General features: G+C 47.7%; 1 protein-coding gene across 2 annotated transcripts in view; it reads left to right on the forward strand.

Moving 5' to 3' along the window:
- Positions 1 to 15,537: 15,537 nt before the first annotated feature.
- LOC120386571 (ectonucleoside triphosphate diphosphohydrolase 8-like) overlaps positions 15,538 to 20,690 on the forward strand; it is a 67,612-nt gene continuing 62,459 nt past the window's right edge. Inside the window, exon 1 of one of the 2 annotated variants that reach the window (XM_039505953.1) lies at positions 15,538 to 15,605. The gene's annotated coding sequence lies outside the window, so the exon portion shown is untranslated. The remainder of the gene's footprint in view (positions 15,606 to 20,690) is intronic. The other variant, XM_039505954.1, reaches the window with a different exon arrangement.

Below are 20,690 nucleotides of genomic sequence, written 5' to 3' on the forward strand. Positions count from 1 at the left end.
GCAACCTGTAGGTTTTTATCCTGTCTACACCTGGGATTTGCTCTGGGGCAGCTACCCCTGACAAGCCTCCTGGCCTGAAATCCCCATTGTAGACAAGGCCTAAAAACAATCTGATTTTTTAGTGGTGTGTAGCAGCTGAGCTCCTTGCTCAGCTTCTTTGACAGTCAGGATATCAGAGGCAGATTCTGTGGCCTGCTCCCCTTGCACTGGTAAATGGCCGTTATGCCCCTGAGTGCAGGGATCAGTCTGGAACTGTTGGACAAGTTCAGATTACACAGTAATGAGTGAACATAAGAACATAAGAATGGCCATACTGGGTCAGACCAAAGGTCCATCTAGCCCAGTATCCTGTCTTCCAAGAGTGGCCAATGCCAGGTGTCCCAGAGGGAATGAACAGAACCGGTGATCATCAAGTGATCCATTCCCTGTCACTCATTCCCAGCTTCTGGCAAACAGAGGTTGGGGACAACATTCCTGCCCATCCTGGCTAATAGCCACTGATGGACCTGTCCTCCATGAATTTATCTGGTGAAGGTTTGTCAAGATCATGCTTTGTGGCACAGCCAGTCTCAGGGCAACCTCATGAGTGCAGCTGGTCTGCAGTAGGCTGCCTGATTGGCTACATCAGTGGTTCTCAACCAGGGGTACACGTACGCAGAGATCTTCCAGGGGGTACGTCAACTCATCTAGATATTTGCCTTGTTTTACAACAGGCTACACAAAAAGCACTAGCAAAGTCAGTACAAACTAACATTTCATACAGCCAATAACTAATTTATACTGCTCTGTATGTTATAGGATAATGTTAAGTGCGTATATACACATTATTAGACGTGTTTTATGTCCTTTACTGATGAGTTCAAGCACGTTAATGAGGTTGAAGTTGTCATGGTGTGTTTGTGCTTGCAATATAAAAATTGATAGATTTTTAAAATGAGGAGCTGGAAGCGACAGTAATGCTGCCAGTGAAAACTAAGAAATTGAAGAATGACTGAAAAAAAAAGCCATCATCAGTTCTGCAGGGAATCCATTGCTTTTGGATTCACAGCTGCAAATAGTGATTCACCTGAAGCTTTGTGTCAAGCTGCAAGGGCATAACGAATGAGGTCCCACAGGGATCAGTTCTGGGCAGGGCCGGCACCAGCGAAGGAAGCAGGTGCTTGGGGCGGCCAATGGAAAAGGGCGGCACGTCCAGGTCTTCGGCGGCAATTCGGCAGCGGGTCCCTCAGTCCCGCTCGGAGTGAAGGACCTGCCACTGAATTGCCGTCGAAGAATGAAGTGGTGCGGTAGAGCTGCCACCAAAGTGCGGCTGAAGTGCCGCCGATCGCGGCTTTATCTTTTTTTTCCTGCTTCGACGCTTGGGGTGGCAAAAAAGCTGGAGCCGGCCCTGGGTCTGGGTCCAGTTCTGTTCAATATCTTCATCAATGATTTAGATAATGGCATAGAGAGAACACTTATAAAGTTTGTGGATGACACCAAGCTGGGAGGGGTTGCAAGTGTTTTGGAGGATAGGATTATAATTCAAAATGATCTGAACAAACTGGAGAAATGGTCTGAAGTAAATAGGATGAAATTCAATAAGGACAAATGCAAAGTACTCCACTTCGGAAGGAACAATCAGTTGCACACATACAAAATGGGAAATGACTGCCTAGGAAGGAGTACTGCGGAAAGGGATCTGGGGGTCATAGTGGATCATAAGCTAAATATGAGTCAACAGTTAACATGTTGCAAAAAACAAACATCATTCTGGGATGTATTAGCAGGAGTGTTGTAAGCTAGAAACAAGAAGTAATTCTTCTGCTCTATTCCATGCTGATTAGGCCTCAACTGGAGTATTGTGTCCAGTTCTGGGCACCACATTTCAGGAAAGATGTGGACAAATTGGAAGAAGTTCAGAGAAGAGCAACAAAAATTATTAAAGTTCTAAAAAACATGACCTGTGAGGAAAGATTGAAAAAATATTGTTTGTTTAGTCCGGAAAAGAGAAAACTGAGAGGGAACATAACAATTTTCCACTATGTAAAAGGTTGTTACAAGGAAGGGGAGAAAAATTGTTCTCGTTAACCTCTGAGGATAGGACAAGAAGCAATGGGCTTAAACTGCAGTAAGGGAGGTTTAGGTTGGACATTGGGAAATACTTCCTAAATGTCAGGGTGGTTAAACACTGGAATAAATTGCCAAGGGAGGTTGTGGAATCTCCGTCATTGGAGATTTTTAAGAGCAGGTTAGACAAACACCTGTCAGGAATGGTCTACATACAGGGGATTGAACTAGATGACCTCTCAAGGTCCCCTCCATTCCTATGATTCTAGGGATAAGAGAAACATGGTGGAATAGTACTCATGACAGGTATTGAAGGGTGTGTGCTGTTCACCAAAGACAGAAATAAAGGGAAAGGTGGTAGAGTAGCATTGTATCTTAATGATGAGGTGTAAACAGTAGTGAAATTAGAAGTGATGGCATGGATAAGACAGAGTCTGTTTGTGCCAAAATCATTTTTGAGGAAGAAAGCTCCATTTATTATTTTGCATAGAGACTGTCCGATTTGGCCAATGTACATGGCAGAGGGGCATTGCTGGCACATGATGGCATATATCACATTGGTAAATGAACGAGCCTCTGATAGTGTGGAACATACGCCATCATGTGCCAGCAATGCCCCTCTGCCATGTACATTGGCCAAACTGGAAAGAATAAATGGACACAAATCAAACGTCAAGAATTGTAACATTCAAAAACCAGTCAGAGAACACTTCAGCCTTCCTGGTCACTCAATTATAGACCTAAAAGTCGCAATTATTCAACAAAAAAACTTCAAAAACAGACTCCAATGAAAAACTGCAGAACTAGAATTAATTTGCAAACTGGACACCATTAAATTAGGCTTGAATAAAGACTGGGAGTGGATGAGTCATTACACAAACTAAAAACTGTTTCCCCATGTTAATTTTCCACCTTCTTGTCAACTGTTTGAAATGGGCCATCCTGATTATCACTACAAATACTTTTTTTTCTCCTGCTGAAAATAGCTCATCTTAATCAATTAGTCTCATTAGAGTTGATATGCAACACCCATATTTTCATGTTCTCTCTCTCTCTCTCTTCCTATTGTATTTCCACTGCGTGCATCTGATGAAGTGGGCTTTAGCTCACGAAAGCTCATGCTCAAGTCTCTAAGGTGCCACAAGTACTCCTTGTTCTTTTTGCTGATACAGACTAACACAGCTACCACTCTGAAACTTAAAAAATTAAGGGAATTAGTTAAGGAAGTGGACTGGACTGAAGAACTCAAGGATCTGAATGTGGAGGGGGCTTGGAGTTAGTTTCTGCAACTTTTGACTTAAAGTATCTGAAGCCTGCATCCCAAGCAAGAAAAAGGATTTCATAAGGAAGGGCTGCAGACCAAGCTGGATGAGCAAGCATCTCAAAAGGTGATTAAGAGAAAGCAGAAGGCCTGAAAGGAATGGAAGATGGGACGGATCAGCAAGGAAAGTCAGAAACTGTAGGGACAAAGTGAGACCTGCCAAAAAAAAGCAAGCAGAGTTGGACTTTGCAAAGGAAATTAAAACCAATAGTAAAAGGGTGTAGAGCCACATATATAAAAAGAAAACAAGGAAAGAAGAAGTGGGACCGCTAAACACTGAGAATGAGGTGGAGATTAAAGATAATCTAGGCATGACCCAACACCTAAACAAATACGTTGCCTCAGTTTTTAATAAGGCTAATTAAAAGCTTAGGGACAGCGCCTGGATGGCTAATGGGAACTAGGGTATTGAAGTAGAAATTACTACAACTGAGGTGGAAGTCAAACTCAAAAATCTGAATGGGACTAACTCAGATTGCCTGGATAATCTCCATCCAAGAATATTAAAAGAACTAGTGCATGAAATTTAGAGTCCAATAGCAAGGGTTTTTAATGAATCTAAACTTGGGGGTCGTACCCTATGACTAGAGAATTGCTCATAGACTTTAAGGTCAGAAGGGACCATTATGATCTTCTAGTCTGACCTCCTGCACAACGCAGGCCCAGAATGTCACCCACTCACTCCTGTAACAAACCCCTGACCTATGTCTGAGCTACTGAAGTCCTCAAGTTGTGGTTTAAAGACTTCAAGGTGCAGAGAATCCTCCATCAAGTGACCCGTGCCCCATGCTGCAGAGGAAGGAGAAAAACCCCCAGGGCCTCTGCCAATCTGCCCTGGAGGAAAATTCCTTCCCAACCCCAAATATGGCGATCAGCTACACCCTGAGCATGTGGGCAAGACTCACCAGCCAGCACCCAGGAAAGAATTCTCTGTAATAACTCAGATCCCACCCTATCTAGTGTTCTGTGACAGATTTATGTTACCAATCTGCCTGAGGTGTCAGGTGATCAGGCTGAGGCCGCAGGATCTTTAGGGGAGGAGATGGAGGAGCACACCAAGTGTCTAAATTTTAAAGTTTTATTGATAAAATAATAAAATAATAGCAGTGAGTGTGGGACTACTCCCACGTCAGTCAAAGGAAGCAAGAAAGCATTAGTACCCCAGCCCTAACCCACTTTCATACTCTCACACGCACAACATGAAGCTGGCCAAGCCTGGGTATAATGTAAGAAGAAGAGGGGAAGGGGTGGACGGGAGTTCTTGTCCTGTGCATGGGTTGTCCAGGGTCCGCTGTGATCTCCAACTTGCTTCAGCATTCAGGAGGGTTTTAAGTCCTGGGTTCTTTTGGGGGCATCTAGTTCAGGGACCTCTGTTCCTGGTGCTCTTTGTACCAGTCAAAACCGGCTTTCTGTAGCCTCCTCAGCGTTCACAAAACACACAGGCTCCAGGGATGCGAGAGTCTGTTTTTCCCCTCGCCAGCCTTCACTGTCTCGCTCTCTGTGGCTGCCTCTGCAAGTCTATTCAGCTGAATCCTCTTTTCTCACAGCTGGTCGGGGTGGAATCCAGGCCCCTGTCTTTCTTGGCAGGCATCCGAGAATCAGATGTATGCTGTGGCCTTGAGTTGGCTGGAGTCAGCATTTTATCTTCAGACTGAGCTAGCTGAAGTGTCAAGTTAACCCATTCTCTGCCCTCTTCTTTCTCCCCCCCGACCCTTTTGGCCTCTTGTAACCTGCAAAGGAACCTTCCACTCCACACTCACACCTTTGACCCTCCCCAACATGCTTTGCGATGCTTGCAACAATGTTAGCAACATGAGAAATTCTATTAGTAACCTCCCTCCAGCCTGACAGTTCGCCTTTCAGTATAACCCATTGTAGCCACCCTTTTAACTGGTTCCTTATCCACTTTTCAATTCTCATATTAATTCCCATCTTCTCCACTTTAACTAATAATTTCTCATGAGGAACTGTATTAAGTGCTTTACTGAAATCCAAGTAGATTAGATCTATTGCATTTCCTTCATCTAAAAAAATCAGTTATCTCCTCAAAGAAGGAGATCAGATTGGTCTGGCATGATCTACCTTTTGGAAAGCCATATTGTATTTTATCCCAATTACCATTTACCTCTATTCCCGTAACTACTTTCTCTTTCAAAAATTGTTGCATACAATTGAGGTCAAACTAACAGGCCATAGTTTCCTGGATCACTTTTTTCCTTTTCTTAAAAATAGATACTGTATTAGCATTCTGGCAGTGTTTTGGTGCTCGTTGTGGGTTTGTTTTGGTGTGGGTGGTGGTGTTTTGGTTTGGTTTGTGTTTCCCGGACTTACAGGATTTAGGTGGGAAGGCTATGACAGATACAGAGACAGCAGTGGTAGTTACCCAAGCAGTGGAAGACACAATGACAATGACTGGATGTGGCATCTGATCCTGGAGGGGGTACCTGAAAAGAGTTTCGTCTGCATGAAGTGCTGCCTGATAGAGCTGACGGAAGAAAAGATCCAAGGATTGGAGATGCAGGTGGAAACTCTGGTTGAGTTTAGAAGGGGGTTCAATCATGAGCTAATTCAGTTCAAACTAAATGGAAGGATAAACAAAAATAGATCTGTGACTAGGGTTTTTGATTTAAAAATGGCTAACTTTAAAAAATTAAGAAAATTAGTTTGGGAAGTGGATTGGACTGAAGAACTTGCGGATCTAAAGGTGGAGGAGGCCTAGATTTACTTCTCGTCAAGGTTGCAAAAGCCTGCATCCCAAGAAAGGGGGAAAAACTCATTGGCAGGAGTTGTAGACCAAGCTAGATGACCAAGCATCTCAGAGAGGTGATTAAAAATAAAAGCAGAAAGCCTACAAAGAGTGGAAAATGGGAGGGATCAGCAAGGAAAGCTACCCTATTGAGGTCAGAACATAGAATCATAGAATCATAGAATATCAGGGTTGGAAGGGACCTCAGGAGGTCATCTAGTCCAACCCCCTGCTCAAAGCAGGACCAATTCCCAATTAAATCATCCCAGTCAGGGCTTTGTCAAGCCTGACCTTAAAAACCTCTAAGGAAGGAGATTCCACCACCTCCCTAGGTAACCCATTCTAGTACTTCACCACTCTCTGAGTGAAAAAGTTTTTCCTAATATCCAACCTAAACCTCCCCCACTGCAACTTGAGACCATTACTCCTTGTTCTGTCATCTGCTACCACTGAGAACAGTCTAGATCCATCCTCTTTGGAATCCCTTTTCAGGTAGCTGAAAGCAGCTAGCAAATCCCCCCTCATCCTTCTCTTCTGCAGACTAAACAATCCCAGTTCCCTCAGCCTCTCCTCATAAGTCATGTGCTCCAGCCCCCTAATCATTTTTGTTGCCCTCCGCTGGACTCTTTCCAATTTTTCCACATCCTTCTTGTAGCGTGGGGCCCAAAACTGGACACAGTACTCCAGATGAGGCCTCACCAATGTCGAATAGACGGGAATGATCAGGTCCCTCGATCTGCTGGCAATGCCCCTACTTATACAGCCCAAAATGCGGTTAGCCTTCTTGGCAACCAGGGCACACTGTTGACTCATATCCAGCTTCTCATCCACTGTAACCCCTAGGTCCTTTTCTGCAGAACTGCTGCCCAGCCATTTGGTCCCTAGTCTGTAACAGTGAATGGGATTTTTCCGTCCTAAGTGCAGGACTCTGCACTTGTCCTTGTTGAACCTCATCAGGTTTATTTTGGCCCAGTCCTCTAATTTGTCTAGGTCCCTCTGTATCCTATCCCTACCCTCCAGCGTATCAACCACTCCTCCCAGTTTAGTGTCATCTGCAAACTTGCTGAGAGTGCAGTCCACACCATCCTCCAGATCATTAATGAAGATATTGAACAAAACCGGCCCCAGGAGCGACCCTTGGGGCACGCCACTTGAAACCGGCTGCCAACTAGACATGGAGCTGTTGATCACTACCCATTGAGCCCGATGATCTAGCCAGCTTTCTATCAACCTTATAGTCCAATCATCCAGCCCATACTTCTTTAACTTGCTGGCAAGAATACTGTGGGAGACCATAACAAAAGCTTTGCTAAAGTCAAGGAATAACACATCCATTGCTTTCCCCTCATCCACAGAGCCGGTTATCTCCTCATAGAAGGCAATTAGGTTAGTCAGGCATGACTTGCCCTTGGTGAATCCATGCTGACTGTTCCTGATCACTTTCCTCTCCTCTACGTGCTTCAGAATTGATTCTTTGAGGACCTGATCCATGATTTTTCCAGGGACTGAGGTGAGGCTGACTGGCCTGTAGTTCCCTGGATCCTCCTTCTTCCCTTTTTTAAAGATGGGCACTACAGTAGCCTTTTTCCAGCCATCCGGGACCTCCCCCGATAGCCATGAGTTTTCAAAGATAATGGCCAATGGCTCTGCAATCACATCCGCCAACTCCGTTAGCACCCTTGGATGCAGTGCATCCGGCCCCATGGACTTGTGCTCATCCAGTTTTTCTAAATAGTCCCGAAGCACTTCTTTCTCCACAGAGGGCTGGTCACCTTCTCCCCATACTGTGCTGCCCAGTGCAGCAGTCTGGGAGCTGACCTTGTTTGTGAAGACAGAGGCAAAAAAAGCATTGAGTCCATTAGCTTTTTCCACATCCTCTGTCACTAGGTTGCCTCCCTCATTCAGTAAGGGGCCCACACTTTCCTTGACTTTCTTCTTGTTGCTAACATACCTGAAGAAACCCTTCTTGTTACTCTTAACATCTCTTGCTAGCTGCAACTCCAAGTGTGAGTTGGCCTTCCTGATTTCACTCCTGCATGCCTGAGCAATATTTTTATACTCCTCCCTGTTCATTTGTCCAATCTTCCACTTCTTGTAAGCATGTAGGGATAAAGTGAGAAAGGCCAAAAGCCATGTAGAGTTGGACCTTGCAAAGGGAATTAAAACCAATAGTTCTATAGCCATATAAATAAGAAGAAAACAAAGAAAGAAGAAGTGGGACCGCTAAACACTGAGGGTGGAGTGGAGGTTAAGGATAATTTAGGCATAACCCAATATCTAAACAGATACTTTGCCTCAATCTTTAATGAGGCTAATGAGGAGCTTAGGGATAATGGTAGGATGACAAATGGGAATGAGGATATGGAGGTAGATATTACCACGTCTGAGGTAGAAGCCAAACTTGAACAGCTTAATGGGACTAAATCAGGGGGCCCAGATAATCTTCATCCAAGAATATTAAAGGAACTGGCACATGAAATTGCAAGCCCATTAGCAGGAATTTTTAATGACTCTGTAAACTCAGGGTTGGTACCGTATGACTGGAGAATTGCTAACACAGTTCCTATTTTTAAGAAAGGGAAAAAAGAGTGAGCCAGGTAACTACAGGCTTGTTAGTTTGACATCTCTAGTATGCAAGGTCTTGGAAAAAAAATTAAAGGAAAAAGTAGTTAAGGACATTGAAGTCAATGGTAATTGGGACAAAATACAACATGGTTTTACAAAAGGTAGATTGTGCCAAACCAACCTGATCTCCTGCTTTGAGAAGGTAACAGATTTTTTAGACAAAGGAAACGCAGTGGATCTAATTTACCTCAATTTCAGTAAGGCATTTTATATGGTTCCACATGGGGAATTATTAGTTAAATGGGAAAAGATGGGGATCAATATGAAAATTGAAAGGTGGATAAAGAACTGGTTAAATGGGGAGACTACAACGGGTCATACTGAATGGTGAACTGTCAGGCTGGAGGGAGGTTACTAGTTGAGTTCCTCAGGGATTGGTTTTGGGATTTTTAATCTTTTTATTACTGACCTTGGCACAAAAAGTGGGAATGTGCTAATAAAGTTTGCGGATGACACAGCTGGGAGGTATTGCCAATACAGAGAGGGACTGGGATATCATACAAGATGATATGGATGACCTTGTAAACTGGAGTAATAGTAATAGGATGAAATTTAATAGTGAAAAGTGCAAGGTCATGCATTTAGGGATTAATAACAATAATTTTTGTTATAAACTTGGGACTTATCAGTTGGAAGTGACAGAGGAGGAGAAAGATCTGGGTGTATTGGCTGATCACAGGATGACTCTGAACCACCAATGTGATGTGGCCATGAAAAAGTCCCAGGAGGCATCAGGCGAGGTATTTTCAGTAGACAGGGAAGTGTTAGTGCCATTATACAGGGTACTGATGAGACCTCATCTGTAATATCGTGTGCAAGCCTGGTCTCTCGTGTTTAAGAAAGATTAATTCAGACTGAAACAGGTGCAGAGAAGGGCTACTAGGATGATATAGGAATGTAAAACCTGTCTTATGAGAGGAGACTCAATCAAAAGAGGCTGAAGGGAGATGTGATTGCTCTCTATAAATACATCAGAGGGACAAATATCAGGGTGGGACAGGAGTTATTTAAGTTGAGCACCAATGTGGACACAAAAACAAATTCATATAAACTGGGCATGAACAAGTTTAGGCTTCAAATTAGGCGAACATTTCTAACCATCAGAAGAATGAAGTTCTAAACAGCCTTCCAAGGGGAGCAGTTGGGGCAAAACAGCTCACTTCAAGACTGAGCTTGATAAGTTTATGGAGGGGATGGTATGATGGGACTGCCTACAATGGCATGTATCTGATCTGCGACTGCTAGCAGCAATATCTCCAGTGGCTGGAGATGAGGCACTAGATGGAGAGGGCTCTGAGTTACTCCAGAGAATTCTTTCCCAGCTGTTTGGCTGGTGGGTCTCGCTGACATATTCAGGGTTTAACTGATCGCAATAGCTGGGGTCAGGAAGGAATTTTCCCTGCGTTAGATTGGCAGAGACCCTGGGTTTTTTTCACCTTCTTCTGCAGCATAGGGCACAGGTCACTTGCAGGTTTAAACAAGTATAACTGGTGGATTCTCTGTAACTTGCAGTCTTTAAACCATGATTTGAGGACTTCAGTAACTCAGCCAGAGGTATGGGGTCTGTTACAGGTGTTGGTGGGTGAGGTTCTGTGCCTGCAGTGTGCAAGAGGTCAGACTAGATGATCCTGTCTGGCTTTAAAGTCAAGGAGTCTATGAGGAACTCAGCTGACTCTGGGAATGGTCACTGAGCAACCTAATGAGCTTGGCTGGGCCCAATAGAGGGTCACTAAGTGACCGTGCTACCTGATTGGACAGAATGGCCAACAGCTCGCCCTTTAGCCTTGTAGTAACAGCAGCCCAGTGGCTGCTCAATGCATTCCACGCCTGCAGCTATGCCAGACTTGCTTCCTGTACCAGCCCTACTCCACCCTGTGCCTGCTCCCACTCCACCCTGCTCCTGCCCTAGTCTCTGCCTTCCTCAGAACTCCTGACTCTGACTTGGCTTATCTCCTGACTATGACTCTGGCTCTGCCCGCCGAATCTGTTCCAACCACTAGGCCAGACTCCCATTCTGACTAGTAGCACTGCCTGCACTCCAGTGTTTGGCAAGAAGCCTAACTTCTGGGAGCATGCAAATCCCCGACCAAATCCGTTGCTTTATGAAGATGATCTCCAGACCAACTACCTATGAAGATTCCATGGAGCAGTTTCTAAAGACTGTTGCCTAATAACAGGTTTAGCTGTATGTGGTCCAATGACCAACCTTAACAGAGCGTTGAGAACTCTGCTAACGTACAATGTTTCCACACACACACACACTTTCTGGCCCCAAAGTCCTTTAATCCAGAGATCCCTTGCTACATCCTGCCCCGGCAAGTGCTCTGCTGGTGCTGCATCCCCTGAGTGGCTCATTAGCATTAGGGACTAAACTGGAGACCAATGGATCTAAGCCCAAGTCTCTACTGCCCGAGCTGGGAGACCTAGCAAGCTTAGCCTATGCTGCAGGCAGCTCATTCCAAGGGGGACGGCGTGCCCCCTGAGTGGGTGACACTGACAACCAGCCAGGAGGTGACAGGCATATGTGATAGAATTGAGACCTCTCCATTCACCAGTTTGCTTTTAGGGACTCCCCAGCCAAACCCAGGAGGGCTGTGCTGCCACTTACTCTGCTTTTGTCACTAGTGTGAGGGTTTCCTCGTGCAATATTGTTTAATCACCATTCAATATGAATGATGAGGAGCAATAGCTGCTGCTTACACAATGCTTTATCGTTTCAAAGTACAGCCGAACATTAACTAAAGTGTAAAAGATCAGAATTTGCCTAAACCCAAAGCTACAGGAGGGCTCTCTGTCCCTGAACCCATAACCCTCACAAGAGCCCGTGCTGCCTATCACCCAGCAGCTAGAGGTGCTGAACACCTGCTGGCACAGTGGCTATCCCGCCACACCACAAGCTGAGGTCGTGGGCAAAGGAGCTCACAAATGCACCTGCTTTGACATTTGCCAAGCAAGACTGAGGAGCTGAGCCTGCAATCTCCCACCGTCCTGTGCCTTGGCATCATCCCAGTCCGATAGAGGTGCTGGTCCAGAGGCCTTGCTGAATTCTGGGCCTTCACATAAGTCCAGCAAACTCTAGGTGCTGAGCCAGTGACCAGGCAGGGTAAGTCTACACGGCAATTAAAAATGCATGGCTGGCCCATGCCAGCTGACTCAGGCTCTTGGGGCTTAGGCTAAGGGGCTGTTTAATTGCTGTATAGACATTGAGGCTCAGGCCGCAGGCCAAGCTCTGTGGCCCTCACCTCACAGGGTCCTAGAGCTGGGCTGCAGCTTGAGCCAGAACATGAACACCTCAATTAAACAGCCCCTTAGCCCAAGTCAGCTGCCCCAGGCCAGCTGTGGGTTTTTAACTGCATTGCAAACATACCCACAGGGGCCTGTGCTTTGGCACAGTTCCAGCATGTTAGAGCTGTTGAGCCAATAACCTTTCATGGGCCTGAGCTTTGCCATCAGCCCAGCATGCTAAGCTGGTTGAGGTAGTGACCTCACCGAGGACTGTATCTGAGATCAGCCCAACTAGACATAGGTGCTGAGCAGGAAGGTTAGTGCCAGCTAGGAACAATCTCGATTCCAGAGCTTCCTTAGCAATTTGTAGACTAAAAAAGCCTTATTACCAGCCCTTTCCAAAACCAATTCCCCAGCATCCGGTCCAGCCAGTAGTCTGCCTCCAGCATCTCTGAAAGGAGCTGCTCTCTGAAGGAGAGAGTTGTTCTCTCTATGCCTATTTCTCGTGGGGAGTGTTGCCAGTGTCAGGAGATCTCAATAATATTCAGAACCAAATTCACCCAGGTGTAATTGCATTGAAGTCACTGGAGTTACCCCCAGGGATGAATTAGATCCTCAGTGCTTACATAGCACTTCACAATATTGATCATTAATGAATTGTCAATAATAAAAAAACCAATTCACTGATACTGATACTGGTTTTAACTCTGATTCTATGTCTAGTGAGAAGGGTTTTCTCGAGTTTGGATTAGTGCAATAATAACAAACCTCGGCTGAGTCAGCTTTGACTGGATTTATTGATGAATGGTTCTGCAGAGAGATGTAAGTTACCAACAGCTGTGAAAGACCTTCGCCTGCAGTCTGTGTCCAGTCTGTAGATGGTCTTACTTCCCCTATGATTATGGGGCAGTTACACCCTTGTTGTACATCATGCTGGACTTTATCTATTTCCTCTTTTTGATTCACACTTCGTCTTCTCTTCAGCTATTTCTAAAGTGCCCTGTACTGTAGAATCTGTTCCATAGTTTGGTAAAATACCTCCTACAACAGTTTTCAGACTAGGCTAAGGGCAACTGCTTGGTAAAATTCCACCCTCTAAAGTTAGCTTCATCTTACGTGTGAAGCACCACAGGAGTCTGGCTCCCAGGCAAGCCTGAAAATCTTTCTTGGCTTAAGTGTCAACAGTAAAGGTAACTAACTAATCCTCACAACACCCTGTAAATAAATATTGTCATAGTCACCTCGTAGATGGGGAAACTGAGGCAGATAGGGTGAGTTACTTGCCCTAAACTACAATAGCAGTCAGTGCATGTGAGCACAAAGATTTGAACTGAGGAGTCCCTAGTTTCCAAGCCTGTGCTTAATCCAACAGACAATACTGCATCTTCTTACTACTGTTCAGGCACAAGTAATGCTCATTGTAGGATTCACACTGATTAGAGTCTTGTTCTGATTCTGACCTCCCACCTGTTCTACATTGGTGTAACCCTACTGAATTCCCTGGGGTTTCTCTTGACTTACATCTTTGGAAGAATGAGGTCCTATGTGACTAACGTCCACCCTGACAACTACGTGGAGTCTTGTGGGTGACACACTCCAGCGAAGCAAATAGCTATCAAGGAGCAACATTGTTATTGGGATGGGAGGGCAATAAACTTTGTGAGTTTGGCCCCAATGGCTCATTTGTTCCCAGGAAGTGTCCGATGCTGCAGTTGTTGCTAGTATAAATTGGAAATTTAAAATTCACACATCACAGGTTTCTGGACTCCATTGTGAGTGCTGCCGTTCCAGCTTGCTGGGATCATCCCTCAGCATTTCAGTGAGTAGCAATGAACTCAGGTTGTGGCAGGCAACCAGCCTAAGTGAATGAGGCGTGTTAGAAAATGTACCGTCCCACTGCAATGAAGAGAAGAGTGAATGCATTATTGTTGTTTGTATGAAGCTCCAGCCAAGATCAGAGACACACACACAGACTGAGACAGCCCCTTCACCGAAGAGCTCACCAGCTAAATACCCCAGCCAGCCAAGGGGAGGAAGAAAGAATTACCACCCACGTGTGACAAAAAAGGATCCAGAGAGGCCAAGGGCTAGGTCTACAAAGGGATTTAGGCACCTAACTTTCTGCCAGTGGGCATGCGCAAAACCCCAGCTCTGACCCATCCAGTTGCTCAGTGCCTAAGCCATGGCAGGATCCTCAAGACAGGTGTTCCCCGCCCATCTTGCCTACGGGGCCCAATCCAGTCAGCGTCCTCAGAGGCTGCCTTCCGGATTGGGCCCCGCACAAAACAGCTAAAGAGGAGGCAGTCCGTCCCGCACACACTCTAGCTCAAGGCTTAGGGTATTCAGCAGGGAGCGGGGAGACCTGCATTCGATTTCCTGCTCTGAATCAGCACGGGGGGGTTGAGCCCAGTTCCTGGAGATGAGCAGTGTAACCACTGGGCTATAAAAGGGGTCTCTACCACAGCTCCTTGCAAGAAAGGGCTGACCTGGCTCAAGTGCTTAACTCCAGGAGAGGCTCTGGGGGGTGGGGGTTAGGCCACAACTCTCCCTTCTCCTTGGCGTTTCCTATGGGCTAGTTTAGGCAACTCTCTGTTCATTGTGCTGGCTTCTATGGTGCCTAACCCTCCCCATGTGCATAGCTGCTGGAACTAGGGGTGCTGGGGGTTCGGCTGCACCCCCTGGTTTGACGTGGTTTCCATCATATTCAGGGTTTACAGTTTGGTTCAGTGGCTCTCAGCCCCCACTCCACAAATTGTTCCAGCGCCTCAGCTCCTGCACTATGTCGGGAGGCTGGGTGTCTAACGCCGGGCAGTAGAGTCCCCTAGGCCGCAGGGTGCCCAGGAGTTAGCAATTGCAACCCTGAATCGAAGGCCCCTTTTTGTACCAAGCCCCTTGGCACTTCAGTGCATGCTGAGCTCACAGTGGAAAGTGGACTGGGGCAGCCACAAGTCTGCCCCATAGGCAGGTGTTACATGCGCTATTTGGCAGCATTAGTGTCTGCTGAATGGGACCAAGAATGTGAACAGCACAGCAGGTCAGGACAGAGGTGAGCTGGCAGAGCTCTGGGGAATGGGAGGGACTGTGAACACTGGACCAGCAAGGCTGGTGGGTCAGCAAAGAGGCATTGGCAGGTCCGTGAGGGAAAGCTTGCCCAGCCCTTGGCTGCACTGTGCCTGGGTTCCCATGAGGCGATTAGCCCCTTGCTGTTGCATGCATTACATTCACCCACCTCATTTACACACAGCAAGAGTCAAAGAAAACAAACATCTCATTGTAAACCTCTCAAGGAAATCGTGGGGTTTTCTTCTGCAAATGAAACTATTGTGAGCTGACATGCTTCAGAGAAGCGTCATCACAGGAGCAGAAAGAGACCTGCCTGTTAATAAACAGACGGGGCAGGAAAGATACGCCAAAGGGGTGTGTCAGGCCAGCACTGTATGGCAAGTAAAGATACTACCATGGGGGTGGGGGCAGAGGGTGGGCTGATTGGCCGAGTAACTCTGTACGTGCCATCCACGTTGTACAGCTGCAGAGTTGGATTAAAACTTCGCTGTGTTTACTTGCCAACAGATTCTCCAGCTGTGCATTGTCAGCTCTCGCAGGGCGGACTGTGCTTCCCAGTACTGCGCTGCAAAGGCAAAGGTAAGCTGAGAACCTCTTTCTGTCTTTCTGAATGCTCTGTGCAGTGATTTGTTATACTGCAGCACAACAAAGAAGTGACTTGCTTTAGTGCCCCAGGATCACAGCTCAGACCCAGCATCCTGCTGTGTTCACACTTGGGAGGAGTATAGAGCAGCATTTCATTGCTTATTTCGCATCCTATGGCTCAGTGGCATGAATACAGTGGAATCATTCCTCGTCCAGAGGAACCATGTTTATCTCCAAACAACTGCACTCCCCACGGAGATTCTCCCACACTGGAGTTGCAGTCTGTGCAGTGTCACACAATGAAATAGTTCAGGGCTTGTTTCCTTTCACTCCACCCAGAGTGTCAGCCCATGCATGCTCTTGGAAGAGGCTGAGGCGCTAGAAAAATGTCTCTCTCCTTGCTGGAGCAGAATACTGTGTAAAGAAATCTGTCCTCTCTGTGGTCCCTTCTTGTCTGGTTTCAAAGCGCCCGTGATCAGGATGGTCCCCAGGTCACTCTCAGGGGAGGTCTGGAGGGTCACGGCATGGCTACCATCAGCTACAAACAGGAAGAAGTGTGTTTGCTTGTTTCCTTCATTTGCAGACTCCGGACAGCAAGTCAGTAAAGGGCTCCTATTCCAAGGTGGAGCTTTCTGAGGCCAGAAATTACTTAATGGCCAGGTGAGGAGCAGGGGACTTGCCATGTTTCCTCTGTCTCTGCATCCTGAGATGTTAACCACTAAGGGTGCCTGGCTGGCTCCAGGGGCAGTACATGGGAGCTGCAATGCATGTACTTAAGGGCCAACATTGCCAAGTAAATATAAAAAACCTAGAGGCTTGATTATGTTGTTTAGACACAACCCTGAGTAAGGGGCCGTGCAGAGCCCAGCTTCCCCAAGAGAAACATGGGGAGGTTTGTGCCTCAGCGAACCGATTGCTGCACAGGAGGATGGCACGTAATGCACATCCTGGCTCATGCGGCTCCTGTGACACCCAGCTCCCTCCACAGGCTGATGCACAGGGAACACAATGTATCGGGGCTTTGACTCCTCCCCACCCCTTTGAGAGGACTTACGCCCCATCCCTGGTGTGCGTGGAGGAAGCAGTCTCTGTTCCCCATTGATTGTGACTGTCCCTGGTACTCACACAGGGTTTTGTAGGGCATGTGACAGAGACCTTGGCCTCTCATACCCACCTATGGGCTGGGTCAAGCACTCCAGGCAAGAATGTGCTCTTCTGAGAGCAAAAGACAGTGGGCTGTTCTTTTTTTCACTCTGGCACCAGTGAAGTAAGAGCCCCTCCCAAACCAACCACCACTTCAGGGAGCAGGGTCTGCTACCTTAGCCAGGCCAAATGCAGACTGTAGCACAGGCTCAGCCACAGATTCTTTTTTGGGCCAGACACAAGTAACTGTGTCAAACCAGCAATGAACCAATGCGAGCAATGATAATAATGTTCCTGTGACTCCCTGCATATCATCTGGGCATGTAGCTCTCCTCGCTTCCAGCAGCCTGCCCATATGTGCTGACGTGGTGGCCCGGACTGACGCTCCTAACACTAAGGCGAGGTCTCCAATGCGAATAGCGTAGTTGAAGTCGACGTATCTTAGGTCGATTTACCTGGCTGTGAGGACGGCGGCGAGTCGACTGCTGCCGCTCCCCCATCACCTCTGCTTCCACCTCTCGCTGCAGTGGAGTTCCGGAGTCGACGGAAGAGTGATCGGGGATTGATTTTATCACATCTGCACTAGACTCAATAAATCGATCCCCAATAGCTCGATCACTGCGGCCGATCCGGCGGGTAGTGTAGCCATACCCTAAGTCAGGCTGTGCCTCACCTCTCCATTCTTTCTGCTTCCTGGAGCCTCTAGACAGGAGGCATTCCAGCTCTATGTTGGCTTTCCCTGAGCTGACATTTCCAAGATACTTGCTGGAGTTTTCAGCGGGTGCTAGTGGCATGGGATAAAATGTCAGCTCCAAACACTTTACGCTTCTTAACCTGGGGCTGGGGCTGATGTTTGGCCTGATAGGCTGGGAGGATTAAATGGTTACAGGGATCTGGCTGCTCAGGACAAGCAAAGTCGCCTCAGGGATTTGTTACACAGAGTTACTAGCCCCAGCAGTACCTAGGCATTTAGACAAGGGGACCGTGACCACTTTGCCTGGAAAAGTCCAGGGCTGTGAGGAAAGTCTTCTAGGCAGATTTAGGCCAGAACAGGGCCCTATGCTGGGCTTCAGCACAAGTGAATGGCCCTGGCCTCTCCTCTCCATCCAGAGCACAGAGACGGAATCTTCCTGACACTGGGGCTAAGTTGCTAATGCTTCACCTCCTGCCTAGAAGGCACAAGCAGAACAAGCAAGGGCTGCACTCATGCCCAGTGCTTACTCTGGGGTGCAGTGCCAGAGGGAGGGGCAGGAGCTGTTACACTATTAGAAGCTGGTTTTGCTGAACCCTCCTTTTCCATCCATGAACCCACAGCCTGTGAGTATTAGTAAAAGATCCTTGATCTTTGCAGGGCATCAAAACCCAGGTGCAAATTTTGGGAGTTGGGCTGAGTTTAATGCACAGGAAGAAATGCGTCACTCATGAAGGGCTGACTATAAAGTCTAGGGTGTTGCGGGAGCATAAGCCTTCTTAAAAGGTACGTCCCGTGCAAATAGAACACTGTGGGCCTGTTCCAGCTGCTTTGCACCCTCTGCCAGGGCCGGCTCCAGACCCCAGCGCGCCAAGCGCGCGCTTGGGGCGGAGTCCCACGGGAGGGCGGCAGGCGGCTCCGGCGGACCTCCCGCAGGCATGCCTGCGGAAGGTCCGCTGGTCCCGCGGCGCCGGTGGACTTCCCGCAGACGTGCCTGCGGAGGGGCCCCGGGTCCCTCCGCAGGCACGTCTGCGAGAGATCCACCGGCGACCGGCAGAGCGCCCTCCGCGGCGTGCCGCCCTGCTTGGGGCGGCGGAAATCCTAGAGCCGCCCCTGCCCTCTGCTCTCATCTCCACTTGTGCAAAGCGGCGTCAGACACAACTAATTCAGAAAGGGAGCTTTTTACACTCATAGGGTGCTGCTGAAAATGATGACTCAGTCAAGAATCAGGCTCGGTGTCTCTGGAAAACCTCTCTATTGCTGGGAAAAAATCAGCATAATTAGATACGTCTCTGACATCAGGCAGACCAAGGGTTAGTCTGATTTGTGGAGGGAACCAGAACTCACAAGGTGAATGCAGGGCTGTGAGAAAATCAGCTGCACTCCCCCACAGGCCTGCTTAGAGAATGAGCCTCTTGAACCCTCCTGTAAATGTAAATACTGAATACACCCCCTGCACGCAGAGATGGAAACAGCTTCCACTGCGGAGCGCAGCCCCAGTTAGAGTGACCAGACAGCAAATGTGAAGAATCAGGACACGGGGTGGGGGGTAATAGGAGCCTATATAAGAAAAATACCCCAAAATCGGGACTGTCCCTATAAAATCGGGACATCTGGTCAACCTAGGCCTGGTCAGCACCACTCATGTCAGGTCGTCCAGACAAAGCAGCACCACTGTCAGTCCTGCAGGGAACAAGGTGACTCAGTTTTGCCACGCTCTGATTTCTAGTGTGCAGACCAAACATACCAGCTACGATGCAGCCCCTTTCCAGGCTCCTCGGAATCTGCATTCAGGGACAAGTGTCTAGGTGCTTAGCCTATTCGAATGATAGAAGGCAGCTGTTACATTCAGATCAGGAACTGGATCGTGGATGTTCCAGGGTTTGGGGTCAGGCCTATTTTTAAATAAATCTGGATCCCATTCCAACACCAAGGAAACCCACTCAGAACCACAGTATGCCCTTCTTCCTGAAGATCCCCTTCACTCCCCCTCTTAAAGTCAGTCAAGTCCAAGTTCCCACACGCTAATGGCGCACAGGCTGATGCCGCTAAGGCACCACAGTTTCACAGCCAAGAGCACACACGGGAGTGAGGTGGCCAGCCTTTGCCTGCCCTTACCCGAAGGAGAGGTGGTCCTTTCAGGGTGAGGTCAAACATGACTCAGCCCCACAGCTTTCAGGCATGTAGTCGAGTGCCTTAGCCTTCTTAAAGGCTTTGGGTAAAATTGCAGGTGGGCCTGAGCTGCATGAGGGGCACTGAGGAGAGATGGTAAGTTGCTGTCACCCATCATTCCATCTCCTTGACGCTGGGGTCAGCAGGGCCCAGACTCGTTATCAGCCTGGTCAAGGGTGCAGTCTAGTGTAGAGCAAAGCACAGTGGCTCTTGCTTGCAGGTCAGCTAGACAAAAAGGTGCTCGCCAGAGATCAGCTGTGCATGGTCAAAGCAGAAATATTACCCAGCATGACAAGCAGAGGATGCATTCGAGGGCACTGCTGGGACAGGCCTTATGTCAGGGCCTGTCCCCATGGAGAGTTAAAAGCCATCAGCAAAAGGCCACCAGAGATCAGAAAGAGCATCAGATTTAGAAAGGAAAATTACTAAGGGCTGGTCTACACTAGAATTGCGACAGCAGCTGTTCCGATGTAGCTGCACCGCTGTAGCGCTGCTAGTGCAGACGCTCTATGCCGACCGGAGAGAGCTCTCCCCTTGGCATAATTACTCCACCTCCCCATGCAGCGGTAGCTATGGCAGCGGGAGAGCTTCTCCCACTGACAGAGCGCTGTCCACACTGGTGCTGAGGTCTGTGTAACGTATGGTGGCCTGGGGGCGGTGGTTATACTGAAGTAAGCGCTAATGTGTACAAGCACTAAGGCTGCTTTCTAATCAGCTGCCAAACAGTCAGAGTGCCACATCACACACACCTGTTCATAGGAATCCCATTCTGATTCATCAGGAATCATTAGACTGCCTGACCTTTATGTTATAGTTAAATCATCAACTATAAGAGCCACGTGTCTGCCTGATGGCTGACAAACCAGTTCTCCAAGGGACTCTCCCCCACTTCCTCTGGCTGAGGAGGTGGGTGGGATTGGGGGTTCTGCAGAGCCGGGATCCAGGGGCGAGGGGGGGCACCTGACCACCTCTGAGGAGGACACCTGCTTTGTTTTATTATTTGTTTATGTGGATTTATGCAACCAGCTAAACAGGCAGCCTAACTGCTCAAATTACCCTCCCCTCCACAATTC

Source organism: Mauremys reevesii, linkage group 19, assembly GCF_016161935.1.
Source record: "Mauremys reevesii isolate NIE-2019 linkage group 19, ASM1616193v1, whole genome shotgun sequence".
Classification (NCBI taxonomy): domain Eukaryota; kingdom Metazoa; phylum Chordata; order Testudines; family Geoemydidae; genus Mauremys; species Mauremys reevesii.